Below are 25,612 nucleotides of genomic sequence, written 5' to 3' on the forward strand. Positions count from 1 at the left end.
AAAATAATATAGTTATAAAAAGGACATCAACTTGTTTCAGAAAAATGAGCAAAGGCAAGAGAGTCAAAAGCAGCATGATTTCCTTCAGGGCCTATGAGAAGGTAAATCTGATTGTAGTAAAGGGAAAAGACTATAAAAAAAAAAAAAAACTAGTATGAGACATGTAAATTGATAAACTAACTATATACAATATAACTTGTAAATGTGTATTTACTACGTACTAATCATTCCCAAATTCAGTATCTTGACAAAGACCTCAGTCCTCAAATAACTTTGTCATGTTAATATTATGATAGCTTTTAGGCATTTTTGATTTTTTTCCCCTAGTGGTTCTCTTCTTCTTTTTTAAATTTTTTTATTGATTAAGGTGTTAAATATCTGCCCTTAACCCCCCATTACCCCCCAACTTTAAAAATTGTATAAATTTCATCAAATTTGCTATAATTTGATCAACATTTATTATAAAAATACTATGTACATATAATGATATAAAATTTAATGAAAAAGGCCATGATGCCATTTTCATTCCTAGTTACCCCACAGGTAACTATTTTTAACTATTCTAGTGGTTAAAAATGTTTTAATAATACAGCTATGACCCCTCTGCTTGATTTATCAACTTAACATACTTCTCTTTTATTCAACTACTAGAGGTCCAATGCACGAAATTTGTGCAAGAGTAGGCCTTCCTTCCCCTGGCTGCCAATACTGGCTTCCCTCATAGCCCTGGCTTCATCGGGAAGGTCATCTGGAAGGACATCCAGTCTAAATAGCATATTACGTTTTTATTATTATAGATTGAAGACTAAAAATTCAGTTCCCTTATTCTACCACCTACCAAGTCTTTCCCTTTATTCTAAGTTTTGAGAATTGTATTATTTTAGTTCATCTAAATAATCTACAAAAAATGTAAATAAAATGCCTGGGCTAATGTTTTTATTCCATCAACTTTATACCTAAAAAAAAAAAAAGGATGGACTTCATACCCCACAAAAACTTACTCTTTCTTTCATCCTGTATCATTATTGCAGATATAAAATATACTTTATAGTATAAAACCATAATTCAGATATCTCAATAGTCTGAGATTCTAAAAATCTGGATGCCAATAAGTAGTATAGATAATTTGATTATCCAAATACTGCTCTTTTAAAACCAAATAGTGTGCTTGAACCCACAGACAGAAATATAATTCAACATCATGTAGAATATGATGATGAAAAGAGAGTGTTCCAGCATTAGTCAAAATAATTATCTTTTTAAAAGTTCTATCAATTGTTCAAAGCATGCTGCATTTTCTCTGATTTATATTTTGAGCAAGGACAGCTCTTTATCTAATGGTTTCTCATCACATCTCTATTTTCTTGATTAGAGGAAGCCAGGCTTTATGACATAACTGAAATCTTCTAGTTTTTAAGTCACAGTATTTGATGAATAGGGCCACTTTAATCTACCAGTCATTCTTGGTACACTCTTTTCTTCTATCCCCCAAAACAGCCATACTCCATAGAGGGGACTGGATTCTGGAGTAAAGACACTGTGGAATAGAGCCACAGTGAAACCATGATGGGCATGTAACTGAAGCAGAGTCATTTGTTACCTCAGCATTATATAGCCTATTCTAACTCACACAAGCTTAATATGTAGGTTGGGATTTTTTTCCCCCTTCATGATTTTAAATTACTATTCCAGTACCTAGTGCTTTTGATGAAAAGTGTGATAGCAATCTCATTATTGTTTATTTATTGTTGATATATTTCATCTTATTCTCTCAGGAAAATTTGGGATCTCTTTATCTTTGTATTTTTAAACTTTCATAAGGATGTGTCTCAGTTTAAACCTTGTTTCATTCATACTTCAGTGAAACATTTCTTTCTCCAGTTCCAGTAAATTTTATTATCTTCCTCTTTCTTAATTAATGTTATTCCTTCCTCCTTCTTAATTAACTTTTCAGTCTGAACTTAAATCTTCCAGATTTTAAATTGCAATATTGGATTCTATTAGGTATACAACTTCTAACATTATATCTTTAATTTGTCTCCCATGGTTTTAACTCTCAATTTTGTTGGAAAATAAATTGATTGTATTATACTCTAGATAAACTTTCCAACTCATAAAAGCCTCCTGGAAGTAGGTAGGTCCTAAGTGATTTACTTACCTTCATTTCTCATCTTTTTAAATTACATTTTAAATTAAATTTCTGTGTTATCTCAATGTCATTTCCCCTTACAAGTTGGATTATAATAAAGATAAATATCATCTCAATTCTCTTTTAAAATAAAAATTGTAATTTTTAAAGTTACTTAATCTTCACTGAAGAATATCTTAATCGGTTGATCTGTGTATTTATTTTGATATACCTATCAAGACATTTGTTTTCCTCAAATGCCTCCCTGTCTTTGGCTTTTCTATCACGTTTATTTGTAATAAATGAGGTGGATGACCATAGATGATTGGATAGTTGATCTAAGCTTCTTGTGACAATCTGACTATGGCTCTTAAAACAACCAAACCAAAAACAAACAAACAAAAAACCCTCCTTAAAATTGAAGGGCTGACCACAAGACCACCGTCCTGGGTGGGACTGGGCAGGACAAGTTGCTGTCAGTTTTCCCTTTAGGTGCACAGGTAGGAGTAGGTAGATAAACTTCCCTTCCCTCTACTGAAGGAGGGTCCTCTTAGGCGCCATACTCTGATAGGAACCCAAAAGTACATGGAAACATTGTTCAAAATCTTTGGAAAACCATTTCCAACTTTTAGTTAGGGAGGCAAATTCCACTGCTTTCTGATTCTTGGTGTATATATGTGTACTTGAATTTAAAAAGTCAATTGACTTTGCTTTTTAGACAGACAGTTTCAAAATGAATTATTCAGATTATTATCCCTCATCCCTTCCTGCTTTCCCTGCCTAATGATTCTGAGCATGGAGTCTTTCCAGAGCTCTGTCAGGGAGCAGCTCATATTTCCAATGTTGCCTTCTTTTGGCTTTTTACAGATTTCTGGATTATATGCCAGTGTGGTTCCATCCACTTTTCCAGATTATCTGACTTACTGAGGCATTCTCCCCATTCTTGGTATTATTAGGAGTTATTCTATTCTGTGCTTTTATACTCTAATTCCAATGATAGTTTGGCTCCCATGTGCCTCAGTTTGCCATCTTGATCAGAAAGCAAACACTTATTTTCCCAAATAGTGAGTAAAGATATAAATCTGATCATTACTGGAATAAAATTTTAAGTTATACTAATATATTTAGGGCATAATAATATAGAGAGGAAAGAAAAGAGGACTAATATTTGCTGATCACCTACCAAATACCAAGAGCTGAGTGAAATTCTTTATTTTTGTGACCTAATTTAATCTGTATAATAGCCCTATGAAGTATCACTCTATTTATGTATTTATTTATTTTATATATTTTTAAAATATATATTTTACAAGAGGTCCATTGCAGGAAGATTCCTGCAAGAGTAGTGTTTCCTGCAACCTGAGCGAAGCAGAGAAAGGAGCAAAGCCCAGTTCAAGGGCTTCACTCCCTTCTCTGCTACCTTGCTCCCTCCATCTCTGCTGCCTAGCTCTCTCCTGTCTCCGCTGCCTCACTCCCTTCTGCAGTGCTTGGCTTCTTTATACACTATCTACAGTCTTTGTTCTGTGCCTGTGTATTCAAATTAACTGCCATCTTTGTTGGGCTAATTTGCATACTTGCTCCTGATTGGCTGGTGGGCATAGCGGAGAAATGGCCAATTTGAATGTTTCTCTTTTATTAGTGTAGGTTGACTTCAGAGATGAAGGGGGAAGGAGAGATAGAAACATCAATGATGAGAATCATTGATTGGCTACCTCCTGCACATCCCTTGCTGGGGATGGAGCCCATAATCTGGGCATGTGCTCTTAATCACAATCCAACCTGGGACCCTTCAGTCCACAGGCCAATGCTCTATCCACTGAACCAAATTGGTGAGGGCACTATCTTCATTTTATAAAGGTTTGTATTGGGACTCAGGGAATGAGTGCAGTCATGGGAATAGTAAATAGTAGAACCAACTCTGGATGTGTCTGGCTCCAAATCACCTGCTAATTCCATTACAGCATGCTAAATGAAAGGCGTAAGTTGGATGCTGGAACATGGTGAGTTATTTGTATTTTATTATTTTTTTAAAATAAGAGAGTAACATGAGAAATAGTATATCTTATTTATTTGCATATTATAAATTCAGAAAATCCTAAAGGAAATGTTTTTAAGTGCCTTTTATTGGTGGCATAAGTGGTGGGTTATACTGTGTCCCTAACATTCATGGAAATCCAGCCAGTGATTATATATGTATATATATTTCCCTTCTTCATAGATTATTTAGAGATAGTGTCAAAGATCTAAATATTTGTGTTTTTCAATGTTAAATCAAAGCTAAAACAACAGATGCTATGCACTGGAGCTCACAGACTATGAGAAAGGGACAGTAAAGGTGTGTTAATCTAGTTCAGTGTTCCCCTGCTGTATCTTCCTCACTAAATAAAATATTAGAAAAGAAAAGCTCACATAGCATCCTCTTATTTTGTTCTTTCCCCAGTGAGTTAGGGTACATGCGACACTATCAGTGTATGCCAGATACTATGAGTTTTGTGTTTGTGGATGCTTGCATTTTTTGTTTGTTTGTTTGTTTTTAATTCTGTTAAGTATTTTGGATCTTTGTTCTGGGATATAGTTAAATCACTTGTTTTATCCTTTTGAAGCTTGTTTTTTAAAATGTGTTAGTTTGGGGAAGAGAAGCCTTTATGTGGGAGCTAACTTATCCTACTGATAAGGTAGCAGCCTTTTGAAGACTCCACTTCATGCACATATATTAGGAGATATTTCCACTTTGGTTGATGAAATTAGGAACTGCTCTTGGTGCTGCATGAGATCCTGGTATTATTCTTCCTTCATCTTTTTTATGGTTCTTTGCTAGGTATCAGTAGTTTGTTCATGTGCACTGATCAGTATTAAAGGCTGAAAGCAAAACCCTCTGAAGATCTTTGGAACTCTTTCTTTGTGAAGCTCTGTTGTCTTTAGTATTCTGACATTCACCAAGTGGTCCTTAGCGCTGCCGTGGAGGCAGGAGAAGGTCCTGACACCGCTGCTGCACCTGCCAGCCACGAAGCCAGCTTCTGGCTGAGAGGTATTCCTCCTGTGGGAGCGCACTGACCACCAGAGGGCAGCTCCTGTGTTGAGAGTCTGCCCCCTGCACATCATAGTGACCAATTATTTGGTCGATTTGCAATTAGGGTTTTATTATATAGGATTGTTTAAGACTGAAGGGTGTATTAATAAACTTGGGCTGCTATAACAAAAAGACCGTAGACTGAGTGACTTAAACTACAGACATTTACTCTCACAGTTCTGGAGGGTGGGACGTGTAGGTGCTGGCTGTTTGTTCTTGGTGACGACACTCTTTCTGGCTTGCAAATAACTACTGCCTTCTTGCTTTGTCCTCACATATAGAGAGTAAGATGGAGAGAGCTCTGGCCACTGTGACCTCATTTCAACCCAATTTCCACCCAAGAGCTCCACCTCCTATTACCATCACACTGTGTGTTAGGGCTTAAACACATGAATTTGGGGAGGGACACAAACCCAGTCCATTCAAAAGGTAAAATCAATGTCTGTTACTGTCGACTGGAAGTGAAATTTTCAGTTACTTTATGTCTACTTGAATCCAGTCAATAAAATTATCTGTTACAATATGGATATAGACAGCATTGCTTTCTACTCATTCTTACTTTAGGCTAGAACAAATAGGTTTAAAAATCATGAATTTGAAAATGTATTTTAAAAGATAGCAAACATCTTGTGGGAGAAAAAGGCAAATACTTGGAGGATGAATGGCTTGTGTCAAACACCTAGATTGTTTTGACATTACATCCAGAAGTTTTACACCCTGTTGATGTAGCCTTATTTTACATAAGGTGAAAGACATTTTATCACGCAGACTTCACTGTGAGCATTCACTCATCTTTGAAATATGGTTGAATATAAAAGACACCAACACAGAAAACGGCTGGTATGTTGATAAGCAGGCTGGCTGGGAGGTGAGGCCCACTGCCCAGCCAAATTGTTTGAGAGTGTTTTAAAGTCCAAACCCAATCAAATAAAAATATCAGGGCTATTCACCATGTGCACCTTAAAAAGACAACACATAAAAACTCATTTCAGAGGACTTGCTGGGCATTTAGACTTGGAAGACATGTCTCCAATGAGTCAGAATAGCAGGGAAAGGTTGTAATTATAGTTTGTATCCAGTAAATTATTGACTTTACAGTCTTTAAAATAAAAACAAAAAACAAAAACAAAAACAAACCACAGCTTTGTGTTAGTTTGAAAAGCCCCAAACATTTCAATGGTCCATCTTTTTCTTCACGTATGCCAAGACACAGAAGTCCTAGTTTACCACACATTTACTGAAGATTTTGAGCAAAATAGTGAGTGCTAACTATTGGACATACAATGATGAGTCTGATTTCTGAAGAAGGATATTTTACAACAAAAAAAGTGTATTCAAATATTCACAGTCCCAGGCTGTGTGTGTTTTGTGCCATAAAGATGGTGTGGAAGAGACTATCCAGGAAAAGAGAACTTCCCTGAAGTGTTCTCGAAGGGATGCTTTCCTAGAGAAGGTTGACTGTAGAGTGGATGGTGGAAGGTGAGACAGTTTCCTTCCCCAGGAGGAGACAGGAATGATGAGAAGTGACTCAGGGAGAAGGAGCAAACCACAGGTAGTAAATTTAAAAGGGGGAGTTCCTCAGTAAACATACATAGATAATTAATGGGAAGGACTAATGGGAGAGAAATTTAGTCCCAGGATTATAGAGAGGACAGGCTAGCAGGCTGTTTTGAAAAGGTAGACCTCTCCTGACCTGAATGATGTCATTCATCTAGCAAAGTCCAAACAAAGTCTACCTGATGTCAAAGCGGATCAACCACAGAATCAATGCCCAGGTTCCAACCAAAAGGCCAGATGCCATCTCAGGGCAGGAACAGAAGCACCAAGTCATCTATCTTGTTATGAGAGAAGGAGCTACAGAAAGAAACTATTTTAAGGGAACATGTGAAGACCAGAGGGAGATGGCCATGAACAGAGCATTGGCATAGCCTAATTTGGGTGGGGACTGAGACATGGAAAGGAATAAGGACATGGAAATAAGAGAAATCAGATGGCAGAAATGAGTCTGAATTACAGAAAAAAAGAAAAGAAATTTTAAGAAAAGTCTGTAATCTACAGCATAAATTGTTGGCAAAGGGGGAAGAAAACTGGAAGATTATTGGGAACTTTGGGACAGCAATGAAAAAAACCTGAAAAGTGCTTATTCTATGCCAGGGACTGTTTTAAGTGCTTTACACATATTAATTATATAATTATCTCAAGTTTTTTAGTCCATTTGACAGATTAGAAGCAGATGTACAGAGAAGCAACAACCAGTCAGTCACTAGCAGAGTGGCAATGTCACCAGTGAGTCTAGTCCAGGCACCCTCATCCTTCCCCATCATGCCAGTCTCGGGGGAAGGGCACCTGCCCTGACCAGGCTGTAGCATGTGAATCACCTAAGTGACAGCCTTTCCCACCTGGCTATGTAGCAGTGGTTTCTTCCTTTTCTGTAGAATCCTAAAAAAAAATTACTTCCAGGGAGTTGGAGACCAGGAAGGATTAGAGTAGTTCTGCTGCCATGGCAACACTGCTTCTGTGGTCCTGGAGCTGGATCTTGACAAGTGGTTTGAGGCCTTGAAGACCAGGACTCTTACTTTGGTGAGGGTTTCTTGAACTATTGTAGCTGCCACTTTCTTTTCAACATATTTTTTCCAAAATCGCAGAGAGGCCTAGTGGAACCACATGTTTTGTAGAAAGAAGAGAGGAACTGAAGAGCAAGGATCCTGAGTCAATGCTAAACAAGAGGGACCCTGATGTCAGGGGCAATAGCCCCTTCCATTCTGAGTCAGGCCTGTGCCCTGATCAGGAATCAAACCATGACCTCCTGGTTGCTTTGCTATGAGCTACATGGCACAAGCTACAGAAGGGAGGTGAATTTCTCCTTCTTTCTACCAAATGGCAGAAAGTTACCTGCTGACACCGAGAGACAGGAAAGACTATAAACACTCACCAATCCTTGGTCTTGAAGGAGACTCTTTCCCTGCCCAAATGCTCCCTCCCAGGTTCTTCTTCTCCATCAGCCTCAACCTTAGCCTGTAAACACTTGAACAAAAAGAAAAATAAAGACTGAAGAGCATTAACAGGGGTCTAACAACTTAAGGCAACATCCCTAGGATGGTCCTTACTCCAAGTGCTGCCTGAGGAAACTCAAGGCTGCCTAAAGAATTTGCTGTTTGTTCCATGAACACCTGACATTAGTGCCCCTGCCCACCCACCCCTAGTCTGGGGGAGGAGGCAGCAGCTGAACTTTGAAAACCCCGTTAGCAAACCCAGAGAGATTTCATATAGACCGACCTTTTCAAACCTTTTTGGGAATTTTCACTTCCCTGGCTCACCCCCGCCCATTCATTCCCTCATCCTCCTTTTTGTATGCACAGTCATAGACTGAAGCTGAGTCGGTTCATGCTGCCCTCTTCCTATTGCCATATCTATTACTGATTAAAATCTGTCCTTGCCTTTTAGCTAGAGTCCGGCTCTATCTTTGACAGTCTGCATAAGAATACCCTCTTGGCACCATTCATCTCTCCTCTTATTTAATTCCTTTGAGAAGGGGCATTGCCAGCTTTGGCTGGAAAGCTCAGCATTTTTCCCCTCTTAGTACGTTAGCAGGAGCAAAAGTGGATGTGGGTTATCCTGGAGGAGATCCTAGGTAATCGAAAGCTCTCTGACTCCAGAGAGGGCCTGATGAGGCTTTGAATAGCTGCTCTTATCATCACAAGCCCCAGAGGCCTGAATCCCTCGGCCCCTATTTTCCTGAATTCGTGAACTCTACAAGCACCACACCAGCTCTCTGCTTCTTAATATCCCAGGTTCAGGCCAGGATTCTTCTGCCTTCATCAGTTTACTGTAGAAGGCGCAGCAAAAGTTCCATTAGGGAAGGGCATGCATAGAGCAGAAGGAGGCAGACCAGAGCCTTGAAGCTGGGGTCATTGCCCTGTCCTGGTGGGTCACCAGGGGCCAGTATGAAGACTTTTGTCTTTGAAATAAGTGTTACAAACACTGAGAACACCTCTGTGTCAGTGGTTTCCAAACTTTGCTTCAGATTGTAATCATCTGGGGGTCTTCAAAAACTATGAACACCTAGTTCCCACACCCAGACATCTGATTAAGCTAGGATGCAATGGGCATCTGAATTTGAAAAGCTCCCCAGGTGATCCCAATATATAGCAAAGTTTAAGAACTGCCGGTCTATAGCACCACTAAGCAACTAAAGTAAAATTAAAGGCTCATAAATCTTTAAAATCTTATACTTGTAACTCTTAGTGATAAAGTATTAATAGTAGCAATGGCCTCATTAAGTACTCCACAGATAACAAATGTTTCATATTCATTAATTTATGTAACAACCCTGAGGTAGGTGGCATTCTTCAATCTCATAAATGGGGAATCTGAGTCTCAAATATCTAAGAAATCATGGTTCAAACCTACAAGATAAGAAAAGAATAGGGGTAGGATCTGAACACAACATTCACCCCAAACCAGTTAATTTTAACCATTATACCACACTGCCCCTAAGTGGGACTCCTCCGATGCTTGAAAAGTAGGTTTGAACATGTGGCCTAGAGCCTGCCCAGGGGAGACTGGATCCAACAAATACATATATTCAAGTTGGCATGGCGGGCTTTTGTCAGTATCTGGTATGATGTCATGCTTATTTAAACAGCCTTCCTGACCCTAAATCTCTCAGCAAAAGTTGCCAGCAATCAGGCTTGGTCAATAGGTGACTGAGTAGAGAAGATACAGCAAGTGTCAGTTTGAGTCCTGTCTGGTATGGCTCAGTTGGTTGGGTATCATCCTGTACATCAAAAGGTTGCTGGCTGGATTCCCCAGTCAGGACACATGCCTGGTTGCAGGCTCAATCCCAGTAATTGGTGTGTTGGAAGCATCAAACAATATTTTCTTCTCCTTCTCCTTCTCCTTCTCCTTCTCCTTCTCCTTCTCCTTCTCCTTCTCCTTCTCCTTCTCCTTCTCCTTCTCCTTCTCCTTCTCCTTTCTTCTTCTTCTTCTTCTTCTTCTTCTTCTTCTTCTTCTTCTTCTTCTTCTTCTTCTTCTTCTTCTCTCTCTCTCTCTCTCTCTCTCTCTCTCTCTCTCTCTCTCTCTCTCTTTCTCTCTCTCTATCTCTCCCTCTCTCTGTTTTTCTCTGTCTTTCTCTTTTTCTTTCTATCTCTCCCCACTATTCCCTTCCTTATACCACTCTCTAAAAAGCAATGGAAGGAAAAAATTTCCTTGGGTGACGATTAAAAAAGAACTAAAAATATACATTTAGGCAGTGTCATCTGCTGAGGACCTGGAAGAAGTGGAAAAACTTTTCAAAGGAAGCATGTTGTGTTGTTGCCTAAGAGAACGAACTCCACAGTTAGACCTGGGAGAACCTGGCCTGAACACTTGCGAGTGGTGTGACCTTGGGCAATTTTCATTAACTCTCTGAGCCTTCATTTCCCTGTCTGTACAATTAGGACATGATTTGCCCTCAGAATTTGTTGTCGGATTAAGTAAGATAATGTCATAAACATCTGGCACGTTTCTTGGCATACAGCATGTTTATACAACACATTCCAGGTTCCCTGCCTTCCTATATCATGTCCTTTTATATGTCCTTTTATATCTCCCATAAACATTTTTGTAAAATGCAGAAGGCTCAGTATGCTTCAATTTAAAAATATTACAGGTGATTAAATGTAATAGTGTATGTAAAAATGTTTTGGAAATTATAAAGTACCAAATGACTCTAAGGTATCATTATTTTAATTACATAATTATACATAAATAGATCCTATCTCATGGCTCTATTACCTCCTGGTGCTGACTCTCAAAGCTACATTTTTAGGGTAGGTCCCTAAAGGCTCCTTTTCCTCAGGGGCAATCACAAACCTCCATTTCCAGTAATAGACTGGTCACTTTCCCCACCCCAATGCTTCTTCCTCTCTACTTCTATCAGTATTTGAAATTTGTCCCCTGTATGTGAAAGGATCTGGCAGTAAGTGTAGGTCAGGGTTGTGGCGTGAGCTAAAGGAGGATGACTGCGGGTGGAATCAGAACTCATAATTTGAAATCTCAGAGTTGGAATAATACATGGTAAGTATATGTTCTAGAACTTAAATTGTCTTTGTTCAAATCCTGGCCTATCCTTTTATCAGCTGTGAGACCTCAGACAAGCCACCTGACTTCACACTGCCTCAGTGGTCTCACCTGTGAACTGGGGATGGTAATAATAGCCATACCTTATAGGGTTGTAGTGATGATTAAATGAGCTAACTTAGTTAAACTATTTAAATACTATGTTACATCTTGTTATTATAGGCTTGGTACTTACTTTATACCGATACCATAGTCTAGCATAAGTAGCTAAACTTGGAGTCTATTGAATCATCTGTGAAGTGGATGACAATGCTTGCCTGTTAGTGAATGAGATGATGAAATAAGAAGTGAATATAGGGAATCAACAGTAAAGTACAGGATTCAGAGAATCAAACCAATAATTTGAAATATGAGGAAGCAGAAAACACCTAGCTAAAAGAGCAAAAAGGAAAAAAAAATAGCCAAAAATATGAAGACAGTGTAAGGAGCCTCTGGGACAACTTCAAGCATACCAACATTCGCATTATGGGGGATTCTAGAAGAAGAGAGAGAGAAAGATATTGAAAATCTATTTGAAGAAATAATAACAGAAAGCTTCCCTTATCTGGTTAAAAAAAAAATAGACTTACAGGTCCAGGAAACACACAGAGTCCCAAACAAGAAGAACCCAAAGAGGACCATACCAAGACACATTATAATTAAAATGACAGGGGCTAAAGACACAGAGAATCTTAAAAGCAGCAAGAGAAAATCAGTTAGTTACCTACAAGGGAGCACCCATACAATTGTCAGCTGATTTCTCAACAGAAACTATGCAGGCCAGATGGGAGTGGCAAGAAATATTCAAAGTGATGAATAGCAAGGACCTATAACCAAGATTACTCTACCCAGCAAAGCTATCATTTAGAATTGAAGGTCAGATAAAGAGCTTCACAGAGAAGAGAAAGCTAAAGGAGTTTATCACCACCAAACCAGTATTATATGAAATGTTGAAGGGTATTCTTTAAGAAGAGGAAGAAGAAAAAGGTAAAGATAACAAATATGAACAACAAAATGGCAACAAATACATACCTATCAACAATTGAATCTAAAAAAAACAAAATAAACAAATAAGAAATCTAATAAACAGAATAAAATGGTGAATAAAATAAAATCAGAGACATGGAAATGGATTAGGCTGATGATTCTCAGAAGGAAGGGGGGTTGGAAGAGATTAAACAAAGATCTTATATGCATATATGCATTACCTGTGGACACAGACAATAGGGTGGCAAAGGCCTGGAGCAGGGTGGGAACTGGGTGGAGGGGAGTAACAGGGGATGGGGAGGGACATCTGTAATAATCTCAACCATAAAAATTTTAAAAAAGAAGAAGAAAGTGAATTTTCTGCCAAGAAATTGGAATCATTCTCAACGTTAGTTTGTGTCCAGGAGGGTGGTGAGTTGAGTCCAGTTGCCTAGTGATGATAGAATATGGATGTTTCTTGCTTCTCATTTCCATTGCTGAAATGCTTTTCTTATTTGGGTTTGGTCAGATACCCCCACTTAATTTAGATCAGGGGTGGGAACATCTGGCTCACAGGTTGTATAAGGCCCATGAAATCATTTGGTCTGGTCCTGCAAGGCTTTAAGGGTGAGTTAAATGTCTGACCAAATATAGTGTGCTAATTTTTAAATTGATAATTTTGTATAGCCCATGAATGATTTTGTAATTATACAAATGGCCCTTGCAGGGGAAAAAAAAAAAAAAAAAGGTTCTCTACCTCTGATTCACATGGTCACTCTTCATGTCACCTGGAAATCAGGTGAGGCTAGTACCCAGGCTCAGCATAGCCTAGCTCAGCAGAGGCACTGTGGGAAAACACTCTCTAATTTGCTGTCTATCTGTTACCAGGTAGCTAGTTATGGATAAATAGAGAGCAAGGAATGTCAGACATTGTTGAGCCTAATGGGCCGGGACACTGAGCCTGTTTGCTTCACACACACACACACACACACACACACACACACTTCGAGCAGACAACTGGGGGAAGGGATAGGGATAGAACAAAGGGGGAGATAAACACAAGTGCATTAGAAGTCAAAATTGCACAGGGGGAAGTGCTTGACCACAGAGGCCTGTCAGTCTAACCTGGGAAAAAGATCATTGGCCAGGGGGTGAGCCAATGCAAGCATGAAAGCTTAGGAAGATGATGACTATTTTTTAAAAGTTCCTGGTTAAAACCTTAAGGGCAGTGGTTGGCAAACTCATTAGTCAACAGAGCGGCAAACTGTGGCTTGCGAGCCAGTTTGCTGACCACTGCCCAAGGGAACAAAGAGCAAAGAGCACTCCCCACCCTTTTCTCCCCCTTCGCTATGCTCAAATGACCCACATTCACCTCCTTCATTTGTGTTTCCTCTCACCTGGGAACATGCAACCAAGTGGATCCAACATTTGCCAGGGCCACGGAAGACCACTTGGGCTCTGAAAGGACTGAGCTTTAATATGAAGCGGAAACCCTGGACACTGACCTGTGCCTTGGCCTAGCTGCAGACAACACTAGACTTTTTCCATGGCAGGACAGATGGAGATCAGACACTGAAAACCCAGAAGGGGAACCCCTTTGATTCTGTATCACAAAGCAACCTTGCACACTACAGCCTTCCCTGCCTGGGTCTGTGAAATGCTTTTCTCTCGATCCCGTGGAAGAATCTAATTTCAACTGACACCATATCCTCTTCCAGTCCCCTGTCGTGGCTGTGACTGGGATTCAGGGTGAGGTTTAAGGAGAAGACTTTGAAGCTGAGCAACATGAGTTATTCACATGGTATATCCACAGAACCACAGCTCCCCATGGAGATTTGCAGAGCCCCCAGAATAACCAAACACAGTTGGCTTTCTCTCTACTAGGAGGGTCTAGGCCAGTGGTCTGCAAACTCATTAGTCAACAGAGCCAAATATCCACAGTACAACAATTGAAATTTCTTTTGAGAGCCAAAGTTTTTTAACTTAAACTTCTTCTAATGCCACTTCTCCAAAATAGACTCGCCCAGGCCATGGTATTTTGTGGAAGAGCCACACTCAAGGCGTCAAAGAGCTGCATGTGGCTCATGAGCCACAGTTTGCTGACCACAGGCCTAGTCTAAGTGGGGTATTTTTAGATTCTGGTGCCACCCGGGCTTTCCCGGATTCCTAACCACATAGCCCTGGAGTAACTCTCTGCTCCATTTCTGTGTTTGATGAGATCAATCAGACTGGGAAGGGGGCGCTTTCCTTTCTCCCAAACCACTTATGTGTTTGCCTCCAGACTTCCACGGCCAAGATGAAGTGGACAGACTTTCTTACAGACAGTAACTGCTTCCTTGTTAAAGCCTCAGTGTAAGCTGAGTTGGGAAACGTAGTTTTACAGTTGTGAGTACATGACACACAGAGTTTATTCGTGTATTATTGCTGATTAGTTATATTATTTTCCACATGAACAACTATAGACCTGCTTTGCCCTTGAGGCATTTTCTCAGTCCTATGAGGTCAACATTCTCGCACTTTGGAGTCGCCCCTCTCCATCCTTGTCCACAGTACTCTCTGATGTTTCTCACTTTTGTGACTTTCAGGTGTTGGTCTCACCACAGGCGCTGCTTCTCTCGCGATAACAACACTAGACTCACCTTTTCAAACTGGAGTTCTAACCTGTCTCTGTGCAGAGGTGGACTTGCCACAAGTCCCTGAGGATTACCATTGGAAGCTCCGCATGGCAGATCCAGCATCAAGTTCACAAGGTCTTAACATCAGCAAAAGTGTGCTATTCAACCCGTCAGTTAAAACTGCCACATCTTGCAACTTTGACTTGGGGTCTGTGTAACAGTAACTTAATGGACATGTTCCTTCTGGTTCACAGTTACATTATGCTATTTTCCTAAATTTTGTAATGTTTTTAGAAACCACCAGCCTTTTAAAATGTATGTTGTGATTTATATCCTCATGTGAAAGAAATACTCATTTTTGTAGCTAATTTTGCATGAAAATACCCAATTACATACTTTTCAATTTCTAAGAAATAGATCCACTCCTGCTTGTATTTAAAAAAATACAACTAGTGTGGGATTCAATGCCCTCCCTCTGGGCTGCTCATATTTTTTCCAAATTTCCCCAACCCCCAACTACTGTCTATTCCTTTTCCCCTCCATGTCATACATACTCAGATTTTAAGTCCTGTGTGTGCTTCTAAATTCTGTTTATCCTTTTGAGCCCTAGGTACACTACATGTCAAGGTAATAAGCCCACAGTTATTTATTATTTCCATTCTAGATGCCCAGGGGGAGGAGGGTCCCTCAGCCCAGCCTGTGGCCTATTGTAGTCTAAGACTGCGGGCCTAAGAGACAGTAGGATATCTTTCTCGCAGTCCAGAACCCCTCGCTCCTTACCATGGCTGCACTCACCAGCTGTGAGCCTGGCTACTGAGCCCCGCTTCTGGCCTAGCAGCACTCCCCCGTGGGAGCGCACTGACCACTAGGGGGTAGCTCCTGTGTTGAGCATCTGCCCCCTAGTGATCAGTGACTGGTAGTACCACTGTTTGGTTGATTTGCATATTAGGGTTTTATAATATAGGATGACAGACATCATCTATACATTATCTTCAGTTCTACAAGCAGCAGGGGAGGAAGTATCCTTGTGCTCATCCTGTAGAGGAGGAAGCAGGCTCAGTGAGGCAAGCCTGCCCATTGTCACAGAGTACAGTGTCAGGAGCCAGCACTTGCTCTGACCTGGGAGCAGCACCATTTCTAAGAATGACTCCCCCTTATCAGTCCAGAGTCATTGCTGAACCCCAAGGTACTGATGGTGTCCACCTTCTGAACAGCCAATTCTTTGTGCTAATAATTAACTATTTTATAGACATATTTCTTACCTCCTTCCTCCATCCCAACTACAGTATGTTAACCTAAAAATCTGGGGTGAGATTTTATCCCCCCCTTTGTATCTTCTGTAGGCCCCCTGCATGTAGATGAGTTAGTGTTTATTACACAGACATATAAATGAATTGCTCAATCAGAAAGCTAAAATCAAAGCAGCTGAAGGGAGAGCTCAATTCCAATTCATAGAAGCATTGAAACTTTGGGAATAGGTAGGTGTCTTGGTCCAAACATGTTAATACCAGGATAGAAGAGAGAAGTTAAAAGATGGGTATTAGAGGTATCTTTAACTCCACAACATCAAGAGAAGTTTTTAAAAAATTGTTATTCACAGAGAAACATAATTCACATGTGTCTTGATACTGACAGTTCCCTGTAGGTGATCAGACTGAATAGGAATACATAGTTTTTAGAATATAGTGGGAAAATCATGTAGGGACTTTGAAATAAATTTCCATTCCCCAACCTGAAAAATGCATATTTTTCAAAACCAATTAGAATATAGTGATAATGAGGACTAATACATACATTGCTTATCAGAGAGAGTATGATTCCAGTGCAGTTTTCGCTTCTTAACTACACTTTCTCTGTTGACACTAACCAGATGTCTGTCTCCTCCCGCCCCTCACCCACCTCCACCACCCCACCCCTTCCCTCTGGCCATCACCACAGGAGTGTCTGTCTTTATGAGGGTTTTCTTTTTTTTTTTTCTCTTTTGGTACCTTATGGTTCATAGGTTGTTTCCTGGAATATTGGGAATGAGAATTCTTTTCCTCAAGTTTTTGTTTTATTTCTTTTCCCCACATACTTTCCCAACCCCTACCCTCCATCATTGATGCATTAAATTGGATGGAATGATGATTTTTTTTTTCTTTATGCGAGCTATAGGCATCTGTCTCCATAGAGAATGCTTAGAAAATCACTCTGCCCTCTGGCCATTGGACATTCATTTAATACAGGGTTGTATAAGAAATAGCAGATACTATATTCTGCACAACATTTCATCACTAATAAGCACAACTGTTTAGCATGTTATACATTATGTTAATCATACTGCATTTCCTTTTCAAAGGAAATCTAAAGGGAAAACATTATCTTTATTTTGCCACTGATTCAATGTAGATTTAAGGAGTTAAATATAATTATTAGCATTTATTAAATGCTTACTATAGTCAGATATTGGTCTAAAATTTTTCTGTGTGTTTATGTGCTCAATTCTCACACAATGCTGAGGGTAGTATTTGTGAGAAACGTGCTATTGTCCACCTTTTGTAGATGAGTTGACTCAGGTCAGGAGAGCTCCAATGCCATGCCACGGTCACACAGCTAGTACCTGGCAGAGCTGCATGGAAACTAGGCCACTGAGTTCCAGAAACCACCATCCCACCCAAAACAATGCATCTACCAAGAAAGAGACTTGGAACATTTTTTTATTCCAAAGTCTATTTTCTTAGTTACACTTTTACAATCTCTTTTGCAATTACCTTGCAAAAGGTTATTAAGCCACAGCTGGAAGCCTTGTTATTGCTGCTTCTGGAGAAAGTTCATTCTATTTTTGGACAGCTCTGTTGTTAGGAAATTCCCTCTTCTATTGAGCTAAAGTCTAACTCCCCATTACCCGAGTGGAGGGAGTGGATTGGGAGAAAATGCCATCAGATATGAGGCCAGGCAGGAAGGGAAAGGCCAAGGGTGAAGAGCTTTGCAGGCCACATCAGCCTCCAGGCCTGGGGTGAGACAGAACCTCTGCAAACATCTGCCTGTTCAGATCATGTCTCATCCTGCACCTACACGGCAAGTTGTCCACCTTCAGTGCAGAAATGTACGTGTCCATCCTGCATTTGACACTGTTGGAATCTGCTCATCATTCCCATGTGAATATATTGTCGTCCCCTGATTTTAGTGCATTGGCTACATCTTTTAGTGTTCCACACTCATCACACCTATTTAGAAGCTCCCAAGAAAGCTCTTACTGGGTGGTGCCTAAAAATTAAAATAGAGTTGAGGACCACCACTAAGCTACAGTATTCTGGCCTAGAGATTCAGTATCAACTCTCTCTTCTCATTTCCTCAGCTTTCTCTATCCTGGGTGTTTCAGCAGCCAAATGACTGTTGGGTAAGAAATAGTAAAAGATCATAACACTTGGACTGTGGTAGCCAAGGTGGATGTTTAATGTTGCCACAAGAGAAATAAAATAGTACTTATGTTTCTGCTTAATGGAGAATCAATATTTAGCTGTGACCTAATTGGAGAGCTCATGTTTGAATACAGAAAGAAAAGAAAAAAAAGTGCCATGAGTCTTAAAATACCACCCACTGCCACTACTTTAAGAACAGCATGAAGTCAAGTAGGCAGACAGAGCAAATACAGGAGGCTAGACAGAAGTAAGGAAGCTGACCCAAGAAAGCAGAAAGACAGGCATTCCTCCCTGGCGACTGAAAAACGCAAGGCAAGCAGCCGGCTTTCTGCAGACTGGAGTGCAAGAAGAGTCCCCCTCAGGAACACCTGGTGCAGACTCTTTTCCTTAAAGCCTGGACTTTCCGTGGCCATAGCTGCAGGAAAGAAAAATCTCTGCAATTACAGTGAAGACCTTGATATAAGAAGCACCATCCCAGCCACCTGGGAAGGACCCAGGAGATGCAGCCACAGAGGAAATTAAGTTCTGCTAAGACAAAGAAGTAAGGAACTCTGGGGAAAAACACAAAACAACAAAACAAAACAGTTCCCATCCTTGTTCCCAGGTGATCAACGATCCACCAGACATTAGTAAAGAGAGAATGTAATTTAAGAGTGTGCTATTGATAACTTTTATTTTACCATATGTAATTGCTTTTTAATGAACTACATATACATAGCCCTATTTTTAATAGCCCAGCTATTTTCTCATATATTAGAAAGAACACTATTATTAAAAAATAGTGATAATAACCCTCCCTCTGTATCATGTCAAAGAGATGTCTGGCCTGAGCTAACCCAAACTGAAAATCACACTAAAAACTCACATCTATGGCTCCGGGGTGAAATGGGCAGGCCAGAGAAGCAATCACCTTTACAGCATCCCCCCAGGCAGCTCACGTTCACCACGCATGGGTATGTGTCCAGGCAAAACTCAGCTTTGGGTAACAGTTTTGCCTCTTTTCCCAGACACATTTGATGTGTTGAGTGAGGTGTGCACTCCAGTGTAATATACCTCATGCCAAGTGTCATCCTGTAAAACCATGAGAGAAATGGTTAGTACAATGCATACGGCCCTCCCCACGTGCCCTCGCTGAAACCAGTGACTTTAGTTTACTCCTTTCTGAGTTCTCATGCTAAAGCTTTGGCACGGGTTTACACATCCCAGTTTTATAGCATTTGAATAGATTGCAGTTCAAAGGCTTTAGGTGTCTTTTCTAAACTCCAATGGCTGAGAGATGGGGAGCCTGTGTCTGCTTTCTACCCTGTAGCCATTTACAGGCTGGATGCAGTTCTTAAGTTTTACTGCCAATTCCTTTGCAGGTCCTTTCTCCCATGGCACTTGCAGCGCCGAGATTCAGTCTTTTATGAGCTAGCTGCCTTTTATGGACTGCTGTCAGCTCACCGCCTCACCTTCCCAGGGCCATTAAAGTTCTGTGTCTGTCAGAGTCAGGGCCACTGCGTCACCTCTGCTGGGCGCAGGGCAAGGATACAAATGCAGACCCACATTCATTTGTCTGACTATTTCATTTCTAGACCATGCTAACAGACAGGTTAATAAAATAAATAGGCTTGATCCTCCTCACTTGACAAATCTATCTCTATAAAGACCAGGAAGGCCATATTTCAGTACAGAACTATCAAAACTCTTGCCCAGAATGTGATGGTGCCAAAAGAGACAGGTCCTGGACCCCATGGAGTCTCTTAGTCCACCTCATGCCCCGTTCTGTGCTGAGAAGGGCCTTCCATGGAATCCCCAGGAGTGTGCGCACTGACAGGGTGATGCACCCCGGGGAGGGAGACCTGGAGGAGAAGCCTGCGGAGGCCGTGGAAAAGGGCTTGGAGCTACTTAGCAAGGGATTCTGGGATTCTGGGAGCCTGCATCCTGTGATGCAGGCTGGTGGCGAGGGGGCATAGTGGAATTAGCCCCGAGTGGGATCTTCTTTGACTGCTTGAGATTTCTCCAAACCTGGGCTTCCCTCACTGAGGAGCATTGAAGAGGAAGAACTGGGCCAAATGCCAAGCAAGTTGCTTTGCCAGTCAAGCTGCTCCTTCATACCCAAATCCCTTCGCCTCTTTAGAATGACTTCCTTCCACGTACATGCCCAGTGCGTTGCTGCACATCCAAGCCGGGCAGCCACAGAGAATATAATGTGGAAAATTGATTCTGAAATCTATTACCTTTCCCAAGGACCTTATGTATTTTATTTTAAAAGAAGCTGTACTTTAAACTACAGAAATAAATTTGCTAACGATAACATTTTTAGCAACACTGGAAATATATCTGTAGACAGAAATTTTCTTGATATAAATCTGTATTTGTTTGCTAGGATCCCAGTAACAAATTACCACAAACCTGGTGGCTTACCACAACAGAAATGTGTGTTTCACAGGCGTGAAGACCAGAGTCTGCAAGAAGGTGTTGCCAGAGCCATGCTCCCTCTGGAGACTCTAAGGCTCTACGGCAGAGATTTTCAACCTGTGGGTTTCCACAGGTGGAGGGCCACTAGCCAGGTGGCCTAAGACCATCGGAAAACACAGGTATTTACATTACAATTCATAACAGTAGCAAAATTACAGTTATGAAGTAGCAACAAAAATAATTTTATGGCTGGGGGTCAACACAACATGAGGAACAGTATTAAAGGGCCGCAGCATTAGAAAGGTTGAGAACCACTGCTCTAAGGGATCCGTGCCCAGCTCTTCGGCACATAGTGGCTGTAGGCATTTGTTGGTTTGTGGCTGCGTTATTCCAGTCTCTGCCTCCATCTCTCCTGGCCTTCGGGGCTCTGTCTTCAATTTCCCCCTGCCTTTCTAAGGACACTGGCCATTGAATTTATTTTTTATTTTTATTTTTTAAATGTATTTTATTGATTTTGTACAGAGAGGAAGGGAGAGAAACAGAGAGCTAGAAACATCGATGAGAGAGAGTCATCGATCAGCTGCCTCTTGCACACCCCCTACCGGGGATATGCCCGCAACCAAGGTACATGCCCTTGTCCGGAATCGAACCCGGGACCCTTCAGTCCCCAAGCCGATGCTCTATTTATTGAGCCAAACCGGTCTCGGCCTAAATTTAGAGCTCACCTGGATAATCAAGATGATTCATCCCAGAATACTTAATTGCATCTGCAAATACCTTATTTCTAAAGACGGTTACATTCACAGGTTACAGGTGGACCTATCTTTCGGGGGTAACCATTCAACTCACTACATCATCAAATTCCGCTACGTAGGCAACCTCCTGGTGCACTCACAAACTGAAGGCCAATGGGCTGCTGGAGCAGGAAGCAGAAAATGCTGAGGTTGGAGTCCCACTGTGATCCCCTGCCTAAGTCAAGGCCATGGAGGGCAGGCTGGCATTACAGAGCTCACAAGAGATGCACTTTAACTGTCTTGGAGAGATGGGGAAGACAGCAACTGCATGTGAGGACATGAATGAAAGGTTATAGCATTGCTGTTTGGAAAGTTTTAGCCAAACTGAAGCAGAGCAAAGAATGAATCATTTTTCTTTACCCTTTAAGACCCTTCTTTTCAGAACTTAAGGTCTAAAATTTTAAATAAACTTTTTTTTTTTCCCTACAGAGAGGACAGAACAAACTTAAAAATTGACTGCCAGCCGAAACCGGTTTGGCTCAATGGATAGAGCGTCGGCCTGCAGACTGAAGGGTCCCAGGTTCGATTCCGGTCAGGGGCATGTACATTGGTTGTGGGCACATCCCCGGTGGGGGGTGTGCAGGAGGCATCTGGTTGATGTTTCTCTCTCATTGACGTTTCTAGCTCTCATCTCTCTCCCTTCCACTCTGTGAAAAATCAAATAAAATATATATTTTTAAAAATTTTGACTGCCTATTGTGTTCCAAGATTTTAACATATCACTTTATTTTATTTTCATAATAGCCCTATAAATAAGACCCGAATATCCATCCACTGTACAAATGCGGAAACTGAGGGTCTGAGATGTTACTCAGTATCTGTCCGGATCCCACAGCTAGGAATTATAGGCTTTGAGGCCCACAAAGGCCATGCTCTTTCTAGAACTCCACTGCCCTAGAGTCAGTCTGGGACAGCCCTGCCCCTCTGAGCTGACTGCTTTGGCATGCTTGATTTTCCTCTCCTCTTGAAACAGCAGCTAGACAACCCAAGGCTAAGCCTGATTTTCTTTTTGCTTACACTACACTGCCATCTAGTGGGAACAACAATTAATGGCAGAAGATAACATTTCTGGAATGGAAATTTGGGGGTATTGGTAATTGGTATTTAAGGTTTGCTTTTATTTTGGGGAACCCATGTTTCTTTTCCAGCTCCCCCCACTGGGCAGGCAAGAGATCCGTGGTACCAGCCACCATGGTGCTTCAGCCTCGGCATGAACTGAAAGGTCAGGCAACAATTGTGGGCACTTGGACCATAAGAAGAGGTTCATTTTTGGCCAAAAGGGCAAGATGGGCCAATATAGAATGCTCAGGTGCCTTCCCAGGGGGCCCTCTGCATAGTGAATCTGACAGAGTTTAGATGGGGGTGGGGGAACAAAGGAAAATATCCAAAGCACATATAGGTATAGCCATGGAAATGGACAACAATGTGGTGAAGGCCTGGGGAGCTTGGGGGAGGGTAGGAAAGGTTGGGGGGAGGGGGAACATCTGTAATAGTATCAACGTTAAAAAAGAATATGAAAGCCAAATCCGGTTTGGCTCAGTGGATAGAGCGTCGGTCTGCAGACTGAAAGGTCACAGGTTCGATTCCAGTCAGGGGCATGTACATTGGTTGCAGGCACATCCCCTGTAGGGTTTGTGCAGGAGGCAGCTGATGGATGTTTCTCTCTCATCAGTATTTCTGGTTTTTTATCCCTCTCCCTTCCATTCTGTGAAAAATCAATAAAATATATATTTTTAAAAAAAGAATATTTTTTTTAAAAAAAAGGAAAGAAAAGATCCACAGGGAAATAAAATATCCACATTCTTAGAAATAGAAAAAATGAAAATAAAATTAAATAGTATGCCTATCAAAACCCACATCAACTTCCTCCTCCTGCTGACATATACTCATGCAAACCCCCTCTGTACACCTGTCCATATACAGGAAGCCCACCGGGCCATCTTTTGTGTAGCAGAGATGTTAAAGAATTAGGCCCACTTTCAGCCCTGAAATCACAAGTGAAAACATGCTCTCCTAACTCCCCCTAATGAAGCTGTGCCCCTTAGCATTGTATAATTTGACAAAAATTTTAGAGAGAAATTTAGACCAAAATTACTACTAGATTTGTTTTTAATTACCATTCATACCTGAAAACACCACTTCTGTCGCATTAAAGATAGCTTCCCCAGGAGGTTCATGGCAGCGCTGATTCTGGTACTGAATCCAGGCACAGGGGTGTGAGCTGACTGCCAGCAAGACCACCCTTCAGTATCTCCATGCCGATGCCTCTGTGTAACTGTGGAGAGGGAGGGCACAGCTCTGAATCACCCCATTACACAACATACATTCTGAAGCTTCTTAAAACACCTGTTAGTATTAGTCTCCTATTATTGCTGTAACAAAACAAATTTAGTGGCTTAAAACAATACATTTATTGTAGGGAGAGGTTATAGGGTTAAGCCGAGGACTGACCTGCTGGCAAAATCACAAACAATCCCAGTTTAGAGAGCACAGTCCTCTAAGCATAAAGCTTGATCTTGTGACTGCTCCTTGATCTTTCCTGGGTAGCTAATGGGCTGGGAGAGGGGCAGCAAGTGCTGCCAAAAACAAGTGAAACTTATAAGAACATTGTAAGTTACCTTGTTTGTCCCTGACTATAAATAAAGCATCAGCTTTGCAGTCTGGGTCTGTTCTGTGGCCTCAGCCAGGCACAGAAGGTTCACCTAGACCCAGCTTTTTCACTTGTTTGTCTCTTTCTTCATCCTTCACCGCCCTCCCTCAGGCCGCCAAACCCTTGGCTGTACTGGCACGGCACAATTTATTACCTTAATATTTCTGAAGGTTGGAAATCTGCAGTGGGTCTCAATGAGTTGAAATATAAGATATCAACAGGTCTGCATTCCTTCTGGAGGTTCGGAGAGAGAATCCATTGTCCAGCCCATTCTGGCCGCTAGAGACTGCCTGCAGTCTTGGGCCTCTTATTCCATCCTTAAAACCAGCAACCTTGGTCCCAGGCCTACTTATGCTGCCATCTCTCTGTTCTCCCCCTTTTATCTCCCTCTCCTACTACAGAGGAGCTCTGTGATAACATTGGGCCCACTATGACATCTAGGTGATATCTAATATCTGTATGTAAAGAGCAGCTGGTTAGTGACCTTAATTCCCTCTGCTACCTTAATTCCCCTTTGCCATACAATGTAACACATTCAAAGGTTCTGAGGATTAATGCATGGACATTGGTGGGGGTGGGGGGAGTGGGGGAGATTATTCTGTTTCCTCAACATCCAAGAGAAGATAAGTCTGCACTGGAGTGTTACATGCTGGGCTCTGGTGGCCTGGGGAGAGCCAGCCCCCACCCAGAGTCCTTCTTTCCCCTCTCCACTGTCCTCACCTTTGCAAACTGTAAGAAGCCTTGAAATCATGTATGAGGACAACTCCCAGTGAAGGTGCAAAGCACCCCCCTCAGAGAAATTTATGGAGCTTTATATGGAAGAAGTCTTCAAGGGCAGTCCAGTCAGCTCAGTGCATGTGGAGGGAACTAAGGCCATGTTGGAGTAGAGCCTGGGAGTCAGAGAGCCAGCCCTGTCAGCGCCACACAGGAAAGGGTTTATCCAAGAATTCATCATATTTCTTCCTTCACTCATAGGAAACCTTTAGAAAACTAAAATTGGATAGAATATAACTTTTATGAAGAAACAGCTAGCTCATTTCAGAACTTAGACTGGACGGTTGGTAATATATATTTAGTATCTAATGGCAAGCACTCTTCTAAGAAATAAGCACCTAATAATGTGGTAAGTATGAGTTCTTTATTTACCACATTAGAAGGTGGGTAGACTTAGTCACTGATAAGCTGAGGCCTAAAGAAATCAATGACTTGCCTGAGTTCACAGAGCAAGTGAAGAGGAGTGCTGGTAGCCCCTTTGTCTCTCTAACCCCTTTGATTTTCTCTGTGTTCCGTAAGAACCCAGCAGCCACATGTATGTTAACAACAAATAGGTGTTGAACATATTTAATTCACTTTTCTGATTTTTATTTCACTGACCCGTCTCCTCAAATAGTTTACCTTTGTCTCCTCTCCAACTTTGGTCCCCTCTGTCCCCTCCCAGTTGGGCTGTAGACAGTGACTCAAAAAGGGATCACTTTTGGATTGTTCATCT

Source organism: Pipistrellus hanaki (genome assembly GCF_964339955.1).
Source record: "Pipistrellus hanaki genome assembly, chromosome: 8".
In the NCBI taxonomy this organism is placed as follows: Eukaryota; Metazoa; Chordata; class Mammalia; order Chiroptera; family Vespertilionidae; genus Pipistrellus; species Pipistrellus hanaki.